This window comes from Arachis hypogaea, chromosome 4 (assembly GCF_003086295.3).
Source record: "Arachis hypogaea cultivar Tifrunner chromosome 4, arahy.Tifrunner.gnm2.J5K5, whole genome shotgun sequence".
NCBI lineage: Eukaryota > Viridiplantae > Streptophyta > Magnoliopsida > Fabales > Fabaceae > Arachis > Arachis hypogaea.
Window position 1 is genome coordinate 72640405 of NC_092039.1, and position 12178 is coordinate 72652582.

Sequence of the window (12178 nt, forward strand, 5' to 3'; positions counted from 1 at the left end):
AAACGCTAGCTAAAAAGTTGTTATCCGAAAACAACTAAAAAGCACAAAAGCGGAAACAAAAGGTCAAAACGCTAGCTAAAAAGTTGTTATCCGAAAACAACTAAAAAGCACAAAAGCGGAAACAAAAGGTCAAAACGCGAACAAAAACACCGCATAATAAAGTTACCACAAGTAGCTAAATAAAGCAAAAGGTGTCCAAAAGCGTTCACAGAAACCATCCAACAAAAAGCCCACAGGCCGGGCAAACCACTAAAAAGATTACAGAGGATCAAGGTCCTTTCCAGACTCCACATCAACAGCAGGCTGCGGAGGAAACATAGATATCGGAACTGCATCAACGGCAACATCATCCCGACCAGATCTATCCCCGACCAAAGGTGAAGTCGGGTTCTCAACCGGAGCTTTGGGGTCAGACATCGGAACCTCATCCTCGGAAGGAGCAGGAACAATCTTCCCCTCCACAACAACGTTGTCCGTACTGAATAAGCTCAGATCCAGGTCGGGAGCAAGAACCCAGACCTGAGCCTTCAAATTCTCAAACATGGCATCCATACCCTTGGCCACATGACCTTCCAGCTCGTAAAACTTGTCCTGCGCAGATTGCAACTCCTCCTTTGTCTCCACAAGCTCGGTATATAGCCGAGTATAATTCTATGTAGCCGCCTTCGCCATCTCCTCAGATGTCTTCGCTGCCGCCACAGCCGCGGTAGCTTTAGTTTTCTCTTTCTCCAAAGAGGCCTCCAACTCAGTAATCCTGGCAGCCTTCATTTGACTAATCCTATCAAGCTCGGACTGAGTCTTCTCAAGTCGGGAGCTGGTCGCCCCAAGGGGGGATTTCTTGAACTCCCGGGCAATAGCGGCATGAAGACTAGCCATCCGGACACAACTCCGCGCCATATACTGAAAATGATGCTCCATAGAAACATCATCAGTGGAAATAAAGGTCTGAGGGAGAATATGCTGCTCAATCCAACCAAGAGCGTCAAAGTCCTTATCATTGAAACCGGCAAGCTCTTGAGAGGTCTTCTGCTTCTTAGGAGGAGGACCCGAAAACGGAGGAGGAGAAGAAGTAGCAGGCCCAGAGGTCGGAGGATCCTGACTTATAGCTCGGAACTGGGGAGTCGGAATAGTCTTCGACCGAGTCTGAACACCCACAGTAGTCTTCTGCGGAGAAGATCGGGCAGAAGCCTCCCCGGCCTCGATATTCCGGGCAGCCACGGACTTCTTCGTCCGACGAAGGAACTTCATGGAATCCGCCTGAGAAGCCATCTCTGCAAGAAATAAAGAAAAGGATTACCACAACAGAAATTCCAAACAAAAAATAAGCAAAACCAAAATACGAGAAAAAAATGAATCTCAGAAGAGGTCGGGAACTACCTAACTCGGAACGGAGAAGGCTTGGATCTCCCAACATTTTCTTCGTATCCAAGTGAGGTGCCCGACCCCATAAACTGCTCACCACACCCACAAAAGCCTGCTCCACCTCATCTAGACTCTCAAGGGTATACTTAACAGACACTATATTCTCCTGCCAACAAAGAGGAAAAGAAGGCTCCCCACTCTCATCTAGAAAGAAAGGTCGGACGTCTCCAACAGCCCGGACCTTGAAATAAAAGTTCTTAAAATTGTGAAAAGACTCATCATACAGGGTACAGAACTTCCTCCCCTGGTTAGCCCTAAAAGAGACCCAAGACACCTTCCCTCCACCCGAACCCGGCTTCGTCAACACAAACAAATAGGAAAAAAGAGAAATAGAGGGAGAGACACCCAAAAACTGACACAAAAGTTGAAACAGCTTTAAAAACGCCCAAGAATTTGGATGAAGCTGCGTAGGGGCAAGGTTACAAGACCACAACACCTCGGACTCCAGGTCGGTAAAAGGAAGTCGGACACTCAGCTTAGAGAAAAAGCAATCATAAGCATAAAAGAAGAGCTTCTCAGAACTATCTAAAGGCGGGAAGCACACTCTCTCCTCGGAATCCGGGGCTACTAGTTCATAATCCCTCTCAGACTCTCTATCTTCACATATGCTACATTGCCTACGAAACCTAGCTAAATACTCAGAATCTACCACAGAAGGGACTCTTAGAGGAACAGGATCTACCCAACCAAGACCACTTGGAATCTTGGTCGACATCGCTTGAAGAACCTTTCGAGACATAAAAATTCTTGCCTACAAAGAAGAATACAACAGCAAGCAAAAATCACATAAAAGCAGACAGCGAAAACCCATTCAGCAAAACAAAGAAACAACGATCTTTGAGATGAAAATGCAGCAACCCGGAAACAAGATACCAAGAGAAAAGAGCCCCCCCATATACAAACAAAACAAAGCAATGGCGGCGCCTCTTTTCGGGGCAACCCAGGCATAGAGAAAAAGAAACAGAAGCATATGTGCACAAAAAAAGAGGTGGGAACAAACCTGGAAGAAAGAAACGAGGACGACGAGCTCCGAAGCAAGGAGAACGGAACGGCGGCGTAGAAGGAAACCCCGGAAAGGTCCGCGGAAAGATTCAGGAAAGAAGAAACAAAAGAAAAAGGAAGCGATGCTCAAAAAAAGAGAATGGCGAAAACTCAGAAAAAAGGAAGGGAACAGAATAAACGAAGAAAAAGGGGAAAAGGGGCAAATAAATAATGCCTTCACAGAGCCCGAACGGAAATCGAGAAGAAACGGTAAAATGCAATAAATGCTGAAACGGCCATTTTTGAATTTTGAAAAACTACTATGCCCGAGCTCGACCTCTCAAAAAGGACGAACTCGGGCAGGGGCACTGTTCATACCCTGACCGAGCTCCTCCAACTCGGCAAAAACCATGAAAGGTCCGACCTCGTCCCAAGGCCCACGCCTGAGGTCGGACCTCGGACAAACAAAGCTAAGAAGGCCCATCAAAAGGAACGCAGCCCAAAAGATAGAGATAAAACTCCCAAAAGATAAGATAAGATAAGAATATCTTATCCAGGGAAGATCACGGCCAACTACTATAAATACACTGGAGCACCCAGGTATAAGACACATTCTAATTCTACTCAATATCTGCTTGAACCCATGCTAACTTAAGCATCGGAGTGTCATTGCAGGTACAACCACCAACCTCTCCGTACATCAAGCTCGGGTCCCTGACCCCCACCTCGGGCCTCTCCAGAGACGACCGAGCTACACGTTTCAGGTAACCCTCGGAACACTAGGTAACATGCAAAGAAAACGATAAGCAAACTAAGCAACGTACAATGAAATAAAATACTAACAAATATTCACAAAAGACATAACTACTAAAAACTAAAGAAAAAAATAGTGCAAAGTATTGAGAAAGAGAGATTACGCCCCAAAATTACAGATCCTTGGTGCACGAAATTGTGATCATCAATGGTGCCATCAACATGGTACGCTCAATTGCAATCTCAACTCTTTATCACAACTTCGCACAACTAACCAGCAAGTGCACTGGGTCGTCCAAGTAATAAACCTTACGCGAGTAAGGGTCGATCCCACGGAGATTGTTGGTATGAAGCAAGCTATGGTCATCTTGTAAATCTCAGTCAGGCGGATTCAAATGGTTATGGAGGATTAATGATTAAAAGATAAATAAAACATAAAATAAAGATAGAGATACTTATGTAATTCATTGGTGAGAATTTCAGATAAGCATATGGAGATGCTTTGTCCCTTCCGTCTCTCTGCTTTGCTACTGTCTTCATCCAATCCTTCTTACTCCTTTCCATGGCAAGCTGTATGTTGGGCATCACCGTTGTCAATGGCTACAATCATGTCCTCTTAGTGAAAATGTTCAACGCGCTCTGTCACAGCACGGATATTCATCTGTCGGTTCTCGATCATGTCGGATTAGAATCCAGTGATTCTTTTGCATCTGTCACTAGCACCCCACAATCGCGAGTTTGAAGCTCATTACAGTGATTCAATCAATGAATCCTACTCAAAATACCACAGACAAGGTTTAGACCTTCCGGATTCTCAAGAATGCCGCCATCAATTCTAGCTTATACCACGAAGATTCTGATTAAGGAATCCAAGAGATATCCACTCAATCTAAGGTAGAACGGAGGTGGTTGTCAGGCACACATTCATAGGTGAGAATGATGATGAGTGTCACGGATCATCACATTCATCAAGTTGAGGAACAAGTGATATCTTAGAACAAGAATAAGCTGAATTGAATAGAAGAACAATAGTAATTGCATTAATACTCGAGGTACAGCAGAGCTCCACACCTTAATCTATGGTGTGTAGAAACTCCACCGTTGAAAATACATAAGTGATAATGGTGATCATTGGCTTCAGCCCCAGAGAGGGAACCAGAAGAACCAAGATGAAAACACAATAGCAAAAGGTCCTATTTATAGAGAACTAGTAGCTTAGGGTTTACAAAAATGAGTAAATGACATAAAAATCCACTTCCGGGCCCACTTGGTGTGTGCTTGGGCTGAGCATTGAAGCTTTCATGTGTAGAGACTTTTCTTGGAGTTAAACGCCAGCTTTTGTGCTAGTTTGGGCGTTTAACTCCTACTTTTGTGCCAGTTCTGGCGTTAAACGCGGGGCAGTCTTGAGCTGATTTGGAACGCCGGTTTGGGCCATCAAATCTCGGCAAAGTATGGACTATTATATTTTGCTGGAAAGCCCAAGATGTCTACTTTCTAACGCAATTGAGAGCGCGCCAATTGGGCTTTGGTAGCTCTAGAAAATCCACTTTGACTGCAGGGATGTCAGAATCCAACAGCATCTGCAATTATTTTTCAGCCTCTGAATCAGATTTTTGCTCAGGTCCCTCAATTTCAGCCAGAAAATACCTGAAATCACAGAAAAACACACAAACTCATAGTAAAGTCCAGAAAAGTGAATTTTAAATAAAATCTAATAAAAATATAATAAAAACTAACTAAAACAAACTAAAAACATACTAAAAACAATACCAAAAAGCGTATAAATTATCCGCTCATCACAACACCAAACTTAAATTGTTGCTTGTCCCCAACCAACTGAAAATCAAATAGGATAAAAAGAAGTGAATATACTATAGACTCCAAATTATCAATGAAACTTAGCTCCAATTAGATGAGTGGGACTAGTAGCTTTTTACCTTTGAACAGTTTTGGCATCTCACTTTATCCTTTGATGTTCAGAATGATTGGCATCTATAGGAACTCAGAATTCAGATAGTGTTACTGATTCTCCTGGTTAAGTATGTTGATTCTTGAACACAGCTACTTTATGAGTCTTGGCCGTGGCCCAAAGCACTCTGTTTTCCAGTATTACCACCGGATACATACATGCCACAGACACATAACTGGGTGAACCTTTTCAGATTGTGACTCAGCTTTGCTAGAGTCCCCAATTAGAGGTGTCCAGGGTTCTTAAGCACACTCTTTTTACTTTGGATCACGACTTTAACCGCCCAGTCTCAAGTTTTCACTTGACACCTTAACGCCACAAGCATATGGTTAGGGACAACTTGGTTTAGCCGCTTAGGCCAGGATATTATTCCTGTAGGCCCTCCTATCCACTGATGCTCAAAGCCTTGGATCCTTTTTATTACCCTTGCCTTTTGGTTTAAAGGGCTATTGGCTTTTTCTACTTGCTTTTTCTTTCTCTCTCTCTTTTTTTTTATCTTTGAATTCACTGCTTTTTCTTGCTTCAAGAATCATTTTTATGATTTTTTAGATCCTCAATAACATTTCTCCTATTTCATCATTCTTTCAAGAGCCAACAATTTTAACATTCATGTACAACAAATTCAAAAGACATATGCACAGTTCAAGCATACATTCAGAAAACAAAAAGTATTGTCACCACATCAAAATAATTAAGCTAGTTTTAAGGATGAATTCGAAATCATGTACTTCTTGTTCTTTTGTAATAAAAACATTTTTCATTTAAGAAAGGTGATGGATTCATAGGACATTCATAACTTTAAGGCATGGGCACTAAGACACTAATGATCATAAGACACAATCATAAATAAACCATGAAGCATAATTTTTGAAAAACAGAAAAATAAAGAACAAGGAGATTAAAGAATGGGTCCACCTTAGTGAAGGCGGCTTGTTCTTCCTCTTGAAGATCTTATGGAGTGCTTAAACTCCTTAATGTCTCTTCCTTGCCTTTGTTGCTCCTCTCTCATGATTCTTTGATCTTCTCTAATTTCATGGAGGAGGATGAAATGTTCTTGGTGCTCCACCCTTAGTTGTCCCATGTTGGAACTCAATTCTCTTAGGGAGGTGTTGATTTGCTCCCAATAGTTTTGTGGAGGAAAGTGCATCCCTTGAGGCATCACAAGGATTTCATGATGAGGAATTTCCTCATGTCCATGAGTGGGATATCTTGTTTGCTCCATCCTGTTCTTAGTGATGGGCATGTCCTCATCAATGAGGATGTCTCCCTCTATGTTAATTCCAACTGAATTACAGAGGTGACAAATGAGATGAGGGAAAGCTAACCTTACCAAGGTAGAGGACTTGTCCGCCACCTTATAAAGTTCTTGGGATATAACCTCATGATCTTCTACTTCCTCTCCAATCATGATAGCCCGGTCTATAGTAACTTCGGACCGGTTGCTAGTGGAAATGATTGAGTGTTGGATAAACTCCAACCATCCCCTAGCCACAGGCTTGAGGTCATGCCTTCTTAGTTGAACCGGCTTCCCTCTTGAATCTCTCTTCCATTGAGCGCTCTCTTCACAAATATCTATGAGGACTTGGTCAAACCTTTGATCAAAGTTGACCCTTCTAGTGTAGGGGTGTTCATCTCCTTGCATCATGGGCAAGTTGAATGCCAACCTTACATTTTCTGGACTAAATTCTAAGCATTTCCCCCGAACCATTGTAAGCCAATTCTTTGGGTCCGGGTTCACACTTTGATAATGGTTCTTGGTGATCCATGCATTGGCATAGAACTCTTGAACCATTAAGATTCCGACTTGTTGAATGGGGTTGGTAAGAACTTCCCAACCTCTTCTTTGGATCTCATGTCGGATCTCCGGATATTCACTCTTTTTGAGTTTTGAAAGGGACCCTGGGGATCACCTTCTTCATGGCCACAACTTCATAGAAGTGGTCTTGATGCACCCTTGAGATGAATCTCTCCATCTCTCATGACTCGGAGGTGGAAGCTTTTGCCTTCTTTTTCCTCTTTCTAGAGGTTTCTCCAGCCTTAGGTGCCATAAATGGTTATGGAAAAATAAAAAGCAACGCTTTTACCACACCAAAACTTAGAAGGTTTGCTCGTCCTCGAGCAAAAGAGGAAAGAAAAGAGTACAAGAAGAGGAAATAAAGGAGATGGAGGGGGAGAAGTAGTGTTTAGGTTGTGTGAAAATGAAGGAGTGAAGTAGGGTTTATATAGGGGTGGAGAAAGGGGTAGGGTTCGGCCATTATGGGTGTGTTTGGGAGGGAAAGTGGTTTGAATTTGGATGGTGAGGTAGGTGGGGTTTTATGAAGGATGGATGTGATTGATGAAGAGAATGGTGGGATTTGATAGGTGAGGGGTTTTGGGGAAGAGGTATTGAGGTGATTGGTGAATGGGTGAAGAAGAGAGAGAGTGGTAGGGTAGGTGGGGATCCTGTGGGGTCCTCAGATCCTGAGGTGTCAAGGATAACTCATCCCTGCACCAAGTGGCGTGCAAAACGCCCCTTCTGCCAATCCTGGCATTAAACGCCGGGCTGCTGTCCTTTTCTGGCGTTTAACACCAGCTTCTTGCCCATTCCTGGCGTTGAACGCCAGTCTGGTGCCTGATGAGCGGATAATTTATACGTTTTTTGGCATTGCTTTTAGTATGCTTTTAGTATGTTTTAGTTTGTTTTTATTATATTTTTATTAGTTTTTATTTAAAATTCACTTTTCTGGACTTTACCATGAGTTTGTGTGTTTTTCTGTGATTTCAGGTATTTTCTGGCTAAAATTGAGGGACCTGAGCAAAAATCTGATTCAGAGGCTGAAAAGGGCTGCAGATGCTGTTGGATTCTGACCTCCCTGCACTCAAAGTGGATTTTTTGGAGCTATAGAAGCCAATTGGTGCGCTCTTAATTGCGTTGGAAAGTAGACATCCAGGGCTTTCCAGCAATATATAATAGTCCATACTTTGCCCTAGATTTGATGGCCCAAACAGGCGTTCCAAGTCAGCTTCAGAATTCCCGGTGTTAAACGCCGGAACTGGCACAAAAGTGGGAGTTAAATGCCCAAACTGGCACAAAAGCTGGCGTTTAACTCCAAGAAAAGTCTTTACACATGAAAGCTTCAATGCTCAGCCCAAGCACACACCAAGTGGGCCCAAAAGTGGATTTTTACGTCATTTACTCATTTCTGTAAACCCTAGGCTACTAGTTCTCTATAAATAGGACCTTTTGCTATTGTATTTAGAGAATCTTTCAATCTTGGAATCTTGCAATCTTCGGATCATCTTTTGATCATGTTTTTATGATTGAACCCTCTTTGGGAGGCTGGCTATTCGGCCATGCCTAGACCTTGTTCTTATGTATTTTCAATGGTAGAGTTTCTACACACCCTAGATTAAGGTGTGGAGCTCGGCTGTACCTCAAGTATTAATGCAATTACTATTATTCTTCTATTCAATTCAGCTTATTCTTGTTCTAAGATATCACTTGTTCCTCAACTTGATAAATGTGATGATCTGTGACACTCATCATCATTCTCACCTATGAACGTGTGCCTGACAACCACCTCCGTTCTACCTTAGATTGAGTGGATATCTCTTGGATTCCTTAATCAGAATCTTCGTGGTATAAGCTAGAATCCATTGGCGGCCATTCTTGAGAATTCGGAAGGTCTAAACCTTGTCTGTGGTATTCTGAGTAGGATTCAGGGATTGAATGACTGTGACGAGCTTCAAACTCGCGATTGTGGGGCGTTAGTGACAGACGCAAAAGAATCATTGGATTCTATTCCGACATGATCGAGAACCGACAGATGAATAGCCGTGCTGTGACAGAGCGCGTTGAACATTTTCACTTAGAGGACGGGACTGTAGCCATTGACAACGGTGATACCCAACATACAACTTGCCATGGAAAGGAGTAAGAAGGATTGCAAGAAAACAATAGGAAAGCAGAGAGACGAAAGGGACAAAGCATCTCGATACGCTTATCTGAAATTCTCACCAATGAATTACATAAGTATCTTTATCTTTATTTTATGTTTTATTCATCTTTTAATTATCAATCCTCCATAACCATTTGAATCCGCCTGACTGAGATTTACAAGATGACCATAGCTTGCTTCATACCAACAATCTCCGTGGGATCAACCCTTACTCGCGTAAGGTTTATTACTTGGACGACCCAGTGCACTTGCTGGTTAGTTGTGTGAAGTTGTGATAAAGAGTTGAGATTGCAATTGAGCGTACCATGTTAATAGTATTCAAACTTGTCATATGCATTCTCAATTTGTTAGTGTCAATAGTATACAAACTTCTAAGTTTGGTGTCTTGCATGCATTGTTTATTTGATCTTAGTGGCATTTCGATTATTCTTCATCATTAAAAATTCAAAAAATTTTTAATTTGTGTCTTTTCAAGTCAATAATACAGAGAATTGAAGATTCAGAACATGCAGCAGAGAAATTACACAGAAAAAGCTGAGCGTTCAAAACGCCTAGTGAAGAAGGAAAACTGGCGTTTAAATGCCAGCCAGGGTACCTGGCTGGGCGTTTAACGCCCAAAAGGGTAGCATTTTAGGCATTAAATGCCAGAATGGATACCATTCTGGGCGTTTAACGCCAGGATGATACAAGAGGGAAGATTTTGTTTTTAATTCAAATTCTTTTCAAGTTTTCATAATTTTTCAAAATCAAATCTTTTTCAAACCATATCTTTTCAATCATATATTTTCAAAATCAATTTATTTCCATTCTCAAAAATACTTGCCTACAATTAATGATTTGATTCAACATTTCAAATATGTTGCCTTTTCTGTTAAGAAAGGTTTAATGTTTGAATCATATCCTTTAAATTTCTTGTTAGCCAAGTCATTAATTTTAAAAATCAAATCTTTTTAAATTGTTTCTCAATCATATCTTTTCAATCATATCTTTTTAAAACCATAACTCTTCAATCATATCTTCTTAATCACATCTTTTTCCAAATAATTTTCAATCTTTTTGATTTCTAAGTTCAAAATCTTTTTCAAAAATCACTTTATTTCTTTCCCAACTTTAATTTTCGAAAATCATTCTTCAAATTTTCAAAATTTCTTCAAAATCTTTTAGTTTATTTTTGAAAATTCTTCCCCTCTTCTTACATCCTTCTATTTAAGGACTAACACTCCTCCACTATCAACAATTCGAACCCTATCTCTCTTGATAAGTTCGAATTCTTCTTCTTCTACCTCCTCCTTCTATTATTCTTTTCCTCTGACATCTCAAGGAATCTCTATACTGTGACATAGAGGATTCCATATTTTCTTGTTCTCTTCTCTTTCATATGAGTAGGAGCAAAGACAAAAGCATTCTTGCTGAGGCTGACCCTGAACCTGAAAGGACCTTGAAGCGAAAGCTAAGAGAAGCTAAAGCACTACTCTCTGTAGAGGACCTAACAGAAATCTTCAAACAAGAAGAAGACATGGTAGCCGAAAACAACAACAATGCAAACAATGCAACGAAGGTGCTGGGTGACTTTGCTGCACCTACTCCCGACTTCTATGGGAGAAGCATCTCTATCCCTGCCATTGGAGCAAACAACTTTGAGCTTAAGCCTCAATTAGTTTCTTTAATGCAACAGAATTGCAAGTTCCATGGACTTCCATTGGAAGATCCTCATCAGTTTTTAGTTGAATTCTTGCAAATCTGTGACACTGTCAAGACCAATGGGGTTGACCCTGAGGTCTACAGACTTATGCTATTCCCTTTTGTTGTAAGAGACAGAGATAGGATATGGTTAGACTCACAACCTAAAGAAAGCCTGAACTCTTGGGAAAAGCTAGTCAATGCCTTCTTGGCAAAGTTCTTTCCACCTCAAAAATTGAGTAAGCTTAGAGTGGAAGTCCAAACCTTCAGACAGAAGGAAGGTGAATCCCTCTATGAAGCTTGGGAAAGATACAAACAATTGATTAGAAAGTGTCCTTCCGACATGCTTTTTGAATGGAGCATCATAGGTATCTTTTATGATGGTCTGTCTGAACTGTTCAAGATGTCATTGGACAGCTCTGCTAGAGGATCTCTTCATCTGAAGAAGACACCTGTAGAAGCTCAAGAACTCATTGAAATAGTTGCAAGTAACCAATTCATGTACACTTCTGAAGGGAATCCTGTGAACAATGGGACGAATCAGAAGAAAGGAGTTCTTGAGATTGATACTCTGAATGCCATATTGGCTCAGAACAAAATATTAACTCAGCAAGTCAATATGATTTCTCAAAGTCTGTCTAGAATGGAAGCTGCACCAGGCAGTACTAAGGACGCTTCATCTGAAGAAGAAGCTTATGATCCTGAGAACCCATCAATGAAAGAGGTGAATTACGTAGGAGAACCCTATGGAAACACCTATAATCCTTCATGGAGAAATCATCCAAATCTCTCATGGAAGGATCAACAGAGACCTCAACAAGGTTTCAACAACAATAATGGTGGAAGAAACAGGTTTAGCAATGGCAAGCCTTTTCCATCATCTTCTCAGCAACAGACAGAGAATTCTAAGCAGAGCCACTCTGACTTAGCAACCATGGTCTCTGATCTAATCAAAACCACTCAAAGTTTCATGACTGAAACAAGGTCCTCCATTAGAAACTTGGAGGCACAAGTGGGTCAGCTGAGTAAGAAAGTTACTGAACTCCCTCCAAGCAATACAGAAGAGAATCCAAAAGGAGAGTGTAAGGCCATCAACATGGCCGAATTTGGAGAGGAGGAAGAGGCAGTGATCGCCACTGAGGAAGACCTCAATGGACGTCCACTGGCCTCCAATGAGTTCCCTCATGAGGAACCATGGGAATCTGAGGCTCACACTGAGACCATAGAGATTCCATTGGATTTAGTTCTACCATTCACGAGCTCAGAGTATTCTTCCTCTGAAGAGGAAGAAGATGTCACCAAAGAGCAAGTTGCTAAGTACCTTGGAGCAATCATGAAGCTAAATGACAAGTTATTTGGTAATGAGACTTGGGAGGATGAACCCCCTTTGCTCACCAAAGAACTGGATGACTTGACTAGGCAGAGATTACCTCAA

General features: G+C 41.5%; 1 non-coding gene across 1 annotated transcript; it reads right to left on the reverse strand.

Moving 5' to 3' along the window:
• Positions 1–10984: 10984 nt before the first annotated feature.
• Positions 10985–11092, reverse strand: LOC112798914 (small nucleolar RNA R71). Its single transcript, XR_003200510.1, has one exon. It is a non-coding gene; the product is annotated as a small nucleolar RNA R71 (small nucleolar RNA).
• Positions 11093–12178: the final 1086 nt, after the last annotated feature.